Genomic DNA, 13,933 nt, shown 5'->3' with positions numbered 1-13,933 from the left:
AGGGGGTGGAAGTCTTGTGCTTGATCTTGTGATGAGCTAGAAGATCTTCAATCAAGTTGGATGTGAACTGGCTCCCCTGATCGGTCACCAGCTCTCTTGGGTAGCCAAACTTGTAGAAGATGTTCTCTCTTAAGAACTCGACCACCTTCTCTTCTGTTGCTGCTTTGATTGCTTTAGTCTCTGCCCACTTTGTCAAGTAGTCAGTACACACAATGATGTAGGATCTCTGCCTCGAAGAGGGATTGATTGGGCCCACAAAGTCCATGCCCCACTTCTCAAATGGCTCAAGAGTCACTTGAGGTTGGAGAGGCATCTCATCCCTTTGGGTCGGTTTCCCCATTCTTTGGCATTGGTCACACTGGCTAACATATCTTCTGACATCTTGATGAAGTGTGGGCCAATAGTAGCCTGTCTGCAGGATCTTGAAGGCAGTTCTCTTTGCTGCAAAATGTCCTCCACAAGGCCCATCATGACAGGTGAGGAGGATGTCAAAGACTTCCTCCTCCCTTACACAACGCCTTAAGATCTGATCGGGGCCAAGCTTGAACAGGTTGCCCCCGATCCAAGTAAATGAGGCACTCTTTCTGATGATTTTGCTCTTCTCTTTTGAAGAGAGGTGCAGAGGGAACTGAGCTGAAACAAGGTAGTTTGCTATATCAGCAAACCATGGAGAGAGTACTGAGATAGCAAACAGATGCTCATCAGGCATCTGGTCATCCACCGTCCCATCTTCACCTGCAGACAAATCCAATCTAGATAAAAAGTCAGCAACAACATTCTCTCTACCTGGTTTATCAACAATGGTTAGATCAAACTGCTGCAATAAAAGTAACCATCTAATAATACGAGCATTCACATCTGGTTTATTCATCAAATATCTAATAGCAGCATGGTTAGTATGTACAAATGTTTGATACCCGGTAATGTAATGACGGAACTTGTTTAGTGCATGGACTACAGCTAAGAACTCTTTCTCGGTTACAGTGTAATTCAGCTCTGCTTTGGACAAGTTTTTGCTGACAAAGTAAATGGCATATGGAAGTTTTTGCTCAACTTGTCCTAAGGCTGCACCTATGGCTTTGTTCGAGGCATCAGTGTGGATGTGGAAAGGTAGGGCCCAGTTTGGACCTCTCAAGATTGGTGCTGACACCAACTTGTCCTTTAACTCATTCAAACTCCTCTGACAATCGTCAGTCCACTTAAACTCCACATCTTTTGCCAACAGACCAAACAATGGTGAGGCTAACTTGCTGAAGTCCTTAATGAATCTCCGGTAGTATCCTGCTAATCCCAAGAAACTCCTAACATCCCTTACCTTTTGTGGAGGTGGAACCTTCTTGATTAGAGCAATTTTGTTAGGATCCACCTGCAATCCTTGGGAAGAAATGGTATGGCCTAGCACGGTCCCTTCAGTCATTAGGAATTCACATTTTTCAGGGCTGAGGGACAAGTTCATCTCGGTGCATTTGGTTAGGACTTTCCCCAGGTTGGACAATGCTTCCTGGAAGTTGGCCCCATAAGGAGTAAAGTCATCCATGTATATTTCCACTGCATCATGGACCAACTCCGAGAAGATGCTCAAGACAACTCTCTGAAAAGTAGCAGGAGCATTGCATAGCCCAAAGGGAAGGACTCGGTAGGCAAAGGTACCCCAAGGACAAGTGAAGGTGGTCTTATCTTGGTCTTCCGGGCTGATTTGGATTTGATTGTACCCGCTAAACCCATCCAGGAAAGAGAAGAACTTCTTTCCTGCCAGTCCATCCAACACTTGATCTATGAAAGGTAGAGGGAAATGGTCCTTCTTGGTAGCTTTGTTCAGCTCACGGTAATCTACACAGATCCTCCACTTCCCATTCTTCTTGGGAACCAACACTAGAGGGGACACCCATTCACTATCTGAGATGGGGTAGATGAATCTGGCATCCAACAGTTTTTGCAATTCTTCCTTGACAATATCTTTAAGGGCTAGATTCATTCTCCTCTGAGGTTGCCTAACCGGTTTACAGTCCTCTTTGATGTATATATGATGAGTACAGACCGATGGATGGACTCCTTTCATCTCCTTATAGCTCCAAGCAAAAGCATCTAGGTGGCTGGCCAACAGGTTGCACAGCTCCTTTTCCTGAGAAGGAGATAGGGAGGAGCTGATTTTCAATGCTCTCTCAGGGCCGAACTCCACATTCTTAACTCTGGGAGTGACAGGGTTGGTTGTACAAAGATCCACTAAGGTGCTAGCTTGGGCATCCTCCACCAATTTTTCTAAAGGTAGGGCACTGGTAGGTGGGTTTTGGATCAAGTTCTCGATCAAATCATCCTCGGTTGGGGGATTTCTTCTATTGGTTTCTATGGTACACAGAGGTGCTGAATACACCTCGTCTTCTTCTCCTTCTTCCAACCAGAGTGGTAAGTCATGCTCCAAAGAGGGTTGGGCAGGAGGGTATAGGACATGTTGTTTGGACATAGGACCATTTTTGATGGTCATATTTCCGGCACGACAACTGATATAGGCATCTGCAGTGGCTAACCAATGCCTTCCCAAAATGAGGGGATATCCAGTAAGCTTTGCCTTTGGTTGCAGAACCAGGAAGTCTACAGGATACTCCCAAGAGTCAATAGAGACCAAGACATCCTCCACAATCCCTTCGGGAGTCACAGTGGAGCGATCTGCTAATTGCAGTACTGTCGAGGTCTTCCTCAAGGAACCTTGAAGATTGAGCTTGAGCATGGTATCCCTGGTCATTACATTAATGGCAGCCCCCAGATCAATCAGGGTGTGGGGTATGATGGTGCCATTGATGTGGACATCTACTACAGGACTTCCAGGATCTAAGTACTTTGGGCAGATGACTTGTCCTAGCATAAGGTCAGACAGTTGTCCTATGACATTGATAGTTGAAGCATCTTTCTTCCGTCTGCCTGGATGTTTGAAACACTTCTCCTTAACCAGCTTGTTATAGATTGGCACATCCTTGATGGCCTGGAGAAGGGGGATCTTCACACACAACTGCTTGAGCTCTCCCAGAAGCTCATCTTCTTCTGGGTTGGGTTGTGTGGTGGCTGTAAGTCTCTCAGGAAAGGGTGGAATAGGCTTTGGTTCACTCTCCTGATGGTTTTCCTCATCCTCTGGGGGAGGAGGTTGGCGATCTAGAAGAGTCTTTCCAGATCTAAGATTGATCTCCTGGATCTCCACAGCATAGGTAGGGCATGAGGTCTCCCCAGTATATACCTGCTGAGCCTGTCTATTGTTGGGGTTCGGGTTCGGTTGAGCAGGCATCTGAGGTTGCCTTGGAGGAGCGGGAGGTAAAGGCTGAGGTTGAACTGGTGGTGGAGGCAAAATGGCAGGAGGAGTGTTGTATTGGGGCCTCCACCCCGACTGAGGAGCACTCCATTGAGGCTGCGACTGGGTATGTGAGTGATATGGATGAGAAGTAGGTTGAGTAGGGTACTGAGGTGGATAAGACCATGGAGGAGGCATGGACCAAGAAGGATGAGCAGGGGGACCCCAGGAAGTCATGGGAGTCGAGTGGTTGGGGTTGTAATAAGCTTGTGGTGCCCCTTGCATTCCCTGCGGGTAGGGTGTAGATCCTTGAGGCCTCCTTTGGTTGATGAAGTAGAGAGGTTCAGTGGGGGCTTCGGTTCCTTGGTACATGGCTTTAAACCCAGGTAAGGTTGGACACTGATTTGTTGGGTGGTCCTCCTCACAAACGAAACACACTTCAACCGAATGCAATGGACATTCGTTCTTAGGGTGTCTTCTGGTGCACCTAGGACAGAAGACAGCCAAGGCTCTCTCAGCTTCTTCTTTCTTCTGCTGGATCCTGAATGTGTCCAGCTGCATGGCGATGGTCTGTCTCACCTCACTCTTAAGATCTTCTAATTGGTTTGTAAACTCATGTTTGGAGAAAGGGACACCGAGTGAGAGGAGATTTCCTCTACCTCGTTTTCTAGCTGCCCTGGAATGATTTCGAAACACAGTCTTGATGTCCTCATAAGGCAGTTGGTAAATGTCCCCCCCAGCTAACATGTGAAGGGTGTCTAAGAGATCTTCAGGGACTCCTCGGAGTAGAACCAACTTGAGGGATTCAGGGTCAAGTGTGCACCTGGCCCGTTTATAGCTAAGTTGGAACCTCTCCTCATAATCCTCTAAAGACTCATCATTCCCCATGGTCATTCGAAAGATCTCTCCCTTGGTTTCCTTGGACCTACAATAATCCCTATACTTGGTATTGAAGGCTTGCTGCATCTGAGCCCAAGTAGCGATGCTATTCCCAGGTAATCCCATGAACCAGCGTAGTGCTGCATCCTTAAGAGTGGAAGGGAAAAGCTTCAGCTTTTGCTCATCTTCAGTATAGTCATAGGTTCTACAGAGGACAGCAAACTCAAATAGGAAGGTATCAGGATCCTCAGTGGTCAGTCCATGGAAGTGAGACAAAGCAGAGGGGCTAATGTTTTTCATTTTCATCTCTCCATTGGTCTCTCGGATGGGGAAAGCTCCTTCTATTCTCTCATCTTCTCTATTGTCAGCCATAGCTTCGGATGGAGTGGTCTCTAACTCTTCTTCTTCTATAGGGTCTTGGTATATCTCAGGATGCTCACCTATAGGTTCCTCTGGGTCACTGTCACCAAAGAAGAGATAAGGGTGACTCAGTGATGTGGTGGGGGTGTTTGGTAGGAATTTGCCTGATCTATCTCGGTTCCTACGAGGCATGAAATGGAAAGGACTTTTCTTTTTTTGTTTTTTTTTTTTTTCCTTTTCTTTGGTACCTACAAAACTGAAACAAAGTGATCTACAACTAACTATATTGCTCAAATGAAATTGCAGAATTGGAAAGCTAATCTAGGAAAGCAAGAAAAATTAATCTAGGAAAGCAAGAAATATTAATCTAGGAAAGCAGGAAATATTAGTCTATGAAAGCAGGAAATGCTAATTTATGAAAGCAAGAAATACTAAGCTATGAAAGCAAGAAATGCTAATCTAGGAAAGCAGGAAATGCTAATCTATGAAAGCAGGAAATGCTAAGCTACTTTTGCAGAATGGAAATGAAATAAACTACTGAGCAGAAGTAAGAGTACGAAAGTAGAAGAAAAGCAACAATTACTAATACTCTGACGCTTCCCCGGCAACGGCGCCAAAAATATGGTGAGCTCCAGTATTGTAGCAATAATGCTACAACTCCTGGGGCTTCCTGTCTCTCATTTTATCAACCCGGTAGTTCGTACAAACTTGGAAGCGACGGTGCTATATGCACAAGTACTAGCTCTTGTCGCAGCTGTCACTTGGTCAGCTGGCACAAGTCCGCTAGGGCTCAAGCCAACTTCTATAGGCTCTCAGAAGAAGCTTGCTAATTGATGGACGAAAGCTATTCTCAAAGGAAAACTACTCTACTTGACAAAATGGACTGAAAGCAAATCAAAGCATGTAAACCTAGGAAACCCTAATTTAACTAGTCTAACCTCTACGATGCAAGAAATGTGAATGAAATTTCTACCAATGCTGTTGTTACCTCTAATAAGTGCAAATGCATGGATCTAAACTACTTGCATCATGAAAGATATGTTTTTGTATTTTTCCTTTAAGTGTGTGGAATGATTGTGATCTTGTGCTAACTAGGGTTTGGTTGTGCAGATGGGATGGAGAAGGAAGGAAAGCGTGGGACAGGTTGGGGAGGCTAGGAGAGGTCCCTAAGGATCCTTAGCATCCATCCACAGAGGTTCCTCGCATTCAGATGCTCAGCAACCGAGAGAGTGGCCTCCTACAGGATGGTTGTGAAGGATCCTACAGGATACTCTGTTTTCTACAGGATGTCTACAAATGGCTACAGGATGACCTACCGTGAGTGTTTGGAGTGATGGAGGAGTAATGGAATGGTAGGGGGAGATGTGTAAGGTAGGAATGAGGCTGGTGATGGCTGTAGAAGTGGAGGAATAGGATAGGGAGTGAATGTAGGGAGTAGGTTGGAAGATAGAGGGCTAGGTCAATGAAAGGGCTAGAGAATGGAAGTACGTGAGGAGTGAAAGACTTTGGGAGATGACAGAGCGGAGCAGGGGTCGAAGATGTGTGTGCATGCGGGATCAAGATGGAGAATGAAGTAATGGAACGAGAGAAAGCAGTGTAAATGGAACAAATGTTTATGACTGTCACCAAACCGAAATTGCATTAACCTAAACTACCTGTGCCGTGAATTCACTGAACAGCAATCCAAAACGTGAAGAGAAAGGTGTATGAAGTTGTGATGAAGGTGTGTGGTGCAGGTGTGAATGACAAGGAAGCATCTAACATAACGTGACTGTGTTTGCAGCAATCATGGAATAAAGAAATGCGTATTTTTGGTGGCTAGTCATGGACTGCACTCCAATCCCAGATGAGACGGCAGTGAGCCTTAACAACCTTTTTGTTGGAGCTCCAATCGATTATATCTATCCTCTGCTACACTACGCAAGTGGAAACAAATTCACCATAAGCAACTCCTATCTAACTCATGAAAAAGACCAACTTAACAACCTGTAATTCGAATTGCATGTGCAAATGAAAAGCTCAAAGTGTTGAAATGAAATGGAAACAACACTACAGCAGAGGGGACCTATGGCTCTCAGGTTGGGCCCTAACCTGAGAGCTATAGTCTCCTTAAGAAACTCAGAACTAGATCACAAACTGCCTTCTTTATTCATAATCTGATGTCATGCCAAATTGGCTTACAAAAAGGAACGAAAACTGAACTGTGCTCCAAAATTACAATAGCAATACGAGAGTTTCAACAACCTATCTAAGGCTAAGGCCTCTATACTTATACAAAAACGATGATCCAACAAGTGTCCTTGATTTTAGGAGCTCGGCTGTCCAATCTAGAGTTTAACTGCTGATCCTGTAGGACGGTCATAACTGCTGTTCCTGTAGAGCAGTTTATAACTGCTGTTCCTGTAGAACAGCTGGCTGCTTCTAAGCTCGGAGGGGAGATGGATTAGAGCTCGGAGTTCTTGGTGGGAATCACGAGGGATGTCCCTAGAACCGTGGACAACCTCTCCTAAAACCCGCAGTGCCACCTCGTTGTCTCCTTATCTCCTTTTTCGTTGTCTCTTGCTCCCTTTTAATGCCAAAACCTGGAATCATAATGCATTAGTCACGTAGAGAGAGTGCCTACCCTTCTTCCTACAAACAACATGAATAAACTAAGAAATGCATGCATAAGCAATAAAAAATGAATGGTTTGAGCAAGTAGAATAGGCCAAAATGAGCCCAAATTGTACCAAAATTGGGGCTCATCAGCCTGGTGAAATGCCATGGGATCTAGATCAAAGACTGAAGTGCATGATCCGTGAAGCTAATATGAATCTCACAAATAGTCAACACCATGATTGGTTTATAGTCACGCTCCTGCCCCGCCTAAGGATTGCTTTGTCGTAGAAAAAGATAGGAACTCAGGTGGAAGACTTGGAAATCGTGATGAGATTGCATGACACACCTATCCAGGACGCTTCTTTAGGAGTTCAACAGATTCATGCAAAGTTGCAGAACCTATGCTTGGAGTTGTAGAGCTTGAAAAAGGAAAAAGCGGCTTGGTCAGACGTCTGTGAATAATTTTGGTGTCTCAAGTGTAAAATCTAGGGGCATGATAAAGATCACTGCCCTATCTTCGCGAATTACATCACAGGAGGGGGGCCAATGCCCCTAAGGCAGGAACCTCCAGCAGGACTAAGTGCAGGGCCCACGCTATGGTGCATTATCTGTCAAGTGGTGGGAAAGCATGTAACAGATAATTGTCACTTATTGCTGAAGTTTGTGCAGACACTGCAACAATTGTTTTGTGATTTCTGTAAATTGGTGGGCCACAATGAGTGCCACTGTCGAAGCTATGAATTAATGATGGAGAGGACATCTACATATCAAATTCAAGTAGAAACTCGGCCTCCTGATTAGGGCATTGGGAGAACACGTGAAGGATATCATGGTCGTGGACGAGGCTGAGGAGAAGAAGGACCAGGTAGGGGTCATGGGCAAGTCATTTGTTACAATTGCGGAACACCAGGACACTACGCGCGGGAGTGTACGAATCAAACACACCCATCATGTCAATATTGCACTCAGTTTGACCACACAATCGAAGAATGTCCTGTGTTGATGGCTAAGATGTAGGAAAAGAAGGCACAGTCTCATCATCCAACCCAGAACTTACAGATGATGAGGGTCGATCCCCATGAAGAAGACCCGAATGTGAATATCGTGTTGCGAAGCGGGATCGCGACTGGTGACGATAAGGGAAAACAACCTAAAGAAGGTGGATGGGTCTGCAAGGCTCCAGAAAAGGAGGTTGGGTTTGATCTGGAGCGTGCGAAGGAAATGTTCATGGAAGCGAAGAAAAGCTTCGTTGAGGCCTCTACCTCAGGAAGTCAGGACAAACTGCCTGCAGAGGTTGACCCCTCTATGCTTACCACCTTCTTGGAGACTTGTATGAAACTACTGCGTGATAGAAAGGTTGTGAAAGGACTACAGGAGTTGATAAAAAAATGTGTCGGTAAGGATAATGCTCCTGATGGACCCTGCGTAGTCAGAAAGATTGGTAAGCATAAGGCAAGAACAGGGTGCGAGATGAGGCTTACCGCACAAATAGGAGACTATGAGATGGACCAAGTTATTTTGGATTTGGGGTCTGACGCGAACGTATTGCCTAAACAGACCTGGGAGAGAATGGGGAGACCTGCGCTGCAGTGGTCTCCGATTCAACTGAGGATGGTGAACCAGCAGAAGATTATCCCTATGGGACGATTGCAGGGAGTTACCGTAGATATAGAAGGTGCAAGCACGCTGGATGATTTTGAAGTGATAGAGATTGTTGATGATAGCAATCCATACCCCGCGCTCCTGGGAATTGATTGGGATATTGACATGAATGGGGTCATCAATTTGAAGAAGTGGACAATGTCGTTTGAAAGGAAATCGCTCCATGTTGTAGTACCATTGGACCCTACAGAAGGACTGCGCTATATTGAACCAGTCTGATACTATGAGGAAAGTGATGATGATTTGGATCAGATCTATAAAATAAAAACCCAAGACCAAGAATGGGTCAATCCGACAGCTGATGGATGAATTGCATGGGACTGCGAAGGTTCATATACCTCGAATTCAAACGAAGAGTTGGAACATTGGCAAAACAGGTTGCACGAAGTATCCACATTGCGCTACAATATGATGACTAAATCGTTGTGCTATGTATTGTCAGAGGTAAGAAATTTACCTTATTATGATGGTTTAACTAACGTAGATAAATTTTTGGATGCTTTTGAAAGAGAAGTTCCAAAGGATTACCGCTTCTAGGCGCTGGACTGGGAACTGCACGCTACGCTCGCTCAGTGGTCGGGTACGCACAAAGATAGATTTGATGAGTGGCGCGATTACAGAAGGATGATGATGATGAAATTTGGTCACCCTAAAGTACGGTTAACCGTGAAATATGATGGGAGGAATGATCTGCGAAATCACCTGGCAAAATGGACTAAAGTGTATGGAATGGAGTCGCAACCAGAATGGGTGCATTTATTCTGTCACACTCTGGATATAATCCCTATTAATTGGTATTTGGAAACGGAGCTCCACCACGGCACCATGGATTCGGATATCTAAAGAGAGGGGTTCGTAAGGAGATTCAGCTTTGAAGACGGGTTCAAAAGCATTGATGAAGCGCTACAGGAGGTTACAGCAGCGATCTTCAGAATTCTGCCAGATCCTTTGGAATTGGTTCAACCGGATTGGAGCACCCAGCTGCACCATGCACTAGAATGCTATAATATGATTGCTGAAGCAAAGGATGAGGATCCAAGGAATATCAATATCCCAGAAGCAGAAGGCCACCACGAGGTTGAAGGTCCACAGATAGAGAACCCGGATATCACTGCGTCATTGAAGACTAGGCAGGTAAACATTGGTACTGAACCGGAGCCTAAATTCATGACGATCAGAGATTATTGGGATGATGCCACAGTGGATAAAGTTGTTGAGTTACTACGCAAGTGCCAAGATCTTTTTCCTACAAAAATTTCGGACTTGAAAGACATCATAGGCAGATTGGGAGTGATGAAAATAACTTTGAAACCGGACGCGAAGCCCGTTAAGCAGAGGCCATATCGCCTTAATCCCAAATACAAGGAAAAAGTCTGCTTGGAATTGGACAAGATTCTTGAGGCAGGTATTATTGAACTGATGGAGGAATCTGATTGGGTGAGCCCAATGGTAGTTCAAGAAAAGAAGCAAAAGGGAGAGATAAGGATTTGCGTAGATCTAAGAAAGCTTAATGATGCCTGCGTTCATGATCCTTTCCTGACATCATTTACTGATGAGGTACTGGAAAATGTTGGAGGGTAGGAGGCCTACTCATTTACTAATGGGTTCTCTGGATACCATCAAATCAAGATCGCGCCAGAAGACAGGAGTAAAACCACCTTTGCGATGGAATGGGGGTGCTTTTAGTACACAGTGATGCCCTTCGAACTCAAGAATGCATCGGTGATATTCTCTCACGTAGTCATCGCGGCATTCAAAGAATTTATTCACAAATTCTTGGAGGTATATTTTGATGACTGGACAGTGTTTGGGCTAGTAAAGCGCCATGTAGCTAGTCTGTGCTTAATGTTGGATATGTGCCAAAGGTATGAGATCGCGTTGAACCTGAAGAAGTGTTTGTTTTGTGTCCCCTTTGGGATTTTTCTGGGTCATGTGGTATGCAAGCAAGGATTGATGGTGGACCCTACCAAGATCATGGTAATAATCAATTTGAAAGCCCCAATGAGTGTTAAACAGTTGCGCGCAACGTTGGGCCATACTGGATACTATCGAAAGTTCATCAAGGGTTATGCTCAAATTACCACACCCATGGATAAGTTGCTAAAGAAGGACGCTACATTCTGTTGGGATGAAGAATACCAGCGCAGTCTGGATGTCTTAAAGGAAAAGATGGTCAACGCACCGCTATTGGTCTTCCCGAATTGGAAGAAGGAATTCCATGTGCACGTTGATGCTTTGTGTATTGTGTTGGGAGCAGTGCTGACATAGGCTGGCAAAGGAGAGATGAATCACCCCTATAGCATTTGCAAGAAGAAAATTATCAAAGGCTAAGAAGAACTACTCAATGACAGAGCGCGAGGGATTGGCTATGGTCTATGCGCTCCAAAAATTTCGACACTATCTGTTGAGCAGACATTTCAAGATGTACACAGACCACTCCACCTTGAAGTACCTAATCAATAAGCCTGTGTTGGGGGGGAAGATATGCAGATGGATGTTGTTTTTTCAAGAATACGACTTTGAGGTAATTTTCAAGCCAGGAAGGTTGAATGTAGGACCTAACCATTTGTCGCCTATTGAAACGGGGGAGGAGCCTACTAATTTGGAGGAACAGCTGACCGATGCGCAGCTCTTCATGGTGCGTGTAGCAAACTACCACTTTCCAGATATTATCCACTTCTTGACTACAGGGACGGATCCAGAAGGGTACACCATCCAGCAGAAAAAAGAGTTGGTAGTACGCACGACTGATTTCTCAATAATTTCCGGACATTTGTATAAAATAGGACCAGATGAGATACTCTGATGGTATGTGCCCGATTTAAAAAAAAAAAAAAAAAACAGCATCCTTGCAGAGGCTCATGGAGGAGCTGCAGGAGGGCATTATGTAGGAAAGGAAATAATGCAGAAAATTTTGCGTGCTGGGTTATGGTGGCCTACACTGCATAAATATTCCAAATCTAATTGTAGGGCATGTGATTCATGTCAAAGAACGGGCAACCATTGCAAAGGGATGAACTGCCTCTGAATCCTCAGGTGTCATTACAGCCATTTGAGAAATGGGATATTGACTTTGTAGGACCAGTTCAGAATCCCGATAAGAAAACATCATCACCGCGATAGAGTATCCAAGGGGGCTACAATAGCTAAATTTTTGTTTGAATAGGTGTTAACTAGGTTCGGGTGCCCAAAAGTGTTAATGAGTGATTGCAGTACACACTTCCTCAATGAAACGATCAGCGCGCTAACAGAAGAGTTCCAAGTTTACCATCAGAAAAGTACACCATATCATCCTCAGGCCAATGGAACAATGGAGGCCTTCAATAATTTATTGGAGAATGCGTTGACAAAGATTTGCAACACGTCGCGGAATGATTGGGATGTGCGTGTACTGGTAGTATTATGGGCATACAGGACTACTTGCAAAAAACTAACAGGTCAGACACCTTTCCGGTTGGTCTATGGCATAGAAGTTGTGATGCCTATGGAATATATCATGCCTAGTCTATGCATAGCAGCCTTCACAGGGATGGCGGACCACGGAGCCTTGGAAGAACGGCTCGCGCAATTGATGGAGCTCGAAGAGGACAAATTCTTGGCTGGATTTCATCAGCAAGTACAGAAGGAACGTGAAAAGGCATGGCACGATAGACACATCAAGCTATGCACATTTAAGGTAAATGACTTGGTTTTATTATATGATAGTAAGTTTGCTAAATTTCCAGGAAAGTTTCAGATGCACTAGTTGGGACCATATGTCATCAAAGAAATCACAGATGGGGGCACATTTCAGCTCGAAAAGCTAAACGGAGAACCTTTCCCAGGAAAACTGAATGGGAGCTGGTTAAAGCATACACAGGGGATCTAGCTCAATGACTACATGATGACAGCACAATCTTAGCGCTCCAGGCAGTTGCAAGGGAGCGCGAGACTTTAAAATACATTACCTGATTTGTAGAGCTACACAATAGAGGAGCTTTGTGAAAAAGGGTGATGTCATAATATCAGAAGGTGCACGAAGGGAGTTGCGCTATGAGGGGAGATACCGTGTAGCATAACCAGAAAATGACCGTTACAGTCAATGTTCATGATTTGACAACTAGTCGATGGTTAAGAGAAGCAGGGGGGCACATTTAAGGTTGAAATATTTGAAGATCTGCCGCTAAATCAGCATTTATGGACGGATTTTGGGGGGAACGGTCAGATTTGAATTCAAATTTTCCTATAAATTACGCGTGGCCATCTAGCAGAGAAAAATTTGCATCCTTTGAATTTTTAAGTTGTGCTTCCCGTCGTTTATGAATCCTCATTTTTTTGCAGATTTCGTCACAAGATCTGTGTTTGATACTTTACCTAAGGATACCCAACAGTTTATTCACAACACTATGTTAGGACCAGGTGAGACTGTAAGCACCGGAGGAACTGTTGCCTCTGAAGGAGCGGCTCTAGAAGTTGTGAGCATGGAGGCTCCGACTCCTGTGCCTACAGCGCCAAGGTCACCTAGGTCGAAGCCTACACCAGTGCATGAAAACCCCAAGCCAAATAAAGACAAGCAGAAGAGGTCGATGCCAATCCACGAGTCTTCGAGAAAGCACTCTGCTACCCAGGTCCAAAAGAAAGATAAGTCGCTAGAGAAGGATAAGGAGAAGGTGGTAGATTTAGAGGCCGAAGAGGGCATGAAGGATATAGATTCTGAGGGCATGGAGCCCATCTCCAAGTTGTTGGATTATATCCCTCTGCGTAAAGGAAAGGTGAAGGTCACCAAGGACCCAGACGCGGAGAAATTCCTCATTCATACGCCCTTTCTACCAGAAAGCATCACCTTTGAAGGCCCACGCCTGGCACGGATTCCCCATTTAAAAATGGTAGACTAGGATTTGGGTGACCATGAGAGGTTCACCCACCTCACAACAGAGAATTACATGAAATGGGTGTATTACAAAGAATCGGGTGTCACTGTGTTGGAGCCATTTGAGTGGATTCATGGAGTAAATCAATTGGGGTTGTTGAACCTGCTATGGGTGCCCCACTACCACCGCTCCAACATCAATATCACCTGCATAAAGCAACTGCTGACTTTGGTGCATGATGGGTGTTTATGGATGAGCGCGCCTATCCCCATCATGGACATTCTTATCCATCAGATCACACTCCTGC

General features: G+C 44.9%; 1 pseudogene; it reads left to right on the top strand.

Moving 5' to 3' along the window:
* The window catches only part of LOC149230508 (preprotein translocase subunit SCY2, chloroplastic pseudogene), a 115,461-nt pseudogene extending 101,811 nt beyond the window's left edge, over window positions 1-13,650 (top strand).
* The last annotated feature ends 283 nt before the right edge of the window (window positions 13,651-13,933 follow it).

The sequence above is a fragment of the Pinus tabuliformis genome, chromosome J (genome assembly GCF_031772625.1).
Source record: "Pinus tabuliformis cultivar Carrire ecotype Pingquan chromosome J, CPIR1, whole genome shotgun sequence".
NCBI classification, from domain to species: Eukaryota; Viridiplantae; Streptophyta; class Pinopsida; order Pinales; family Pinaceae; genus Pinus; species Pinus tabuliformis.
Note: the sequence above shows the minus strand (reverse complement) of the source record. Positions and strands in the feature narration are given on the sequence as shown.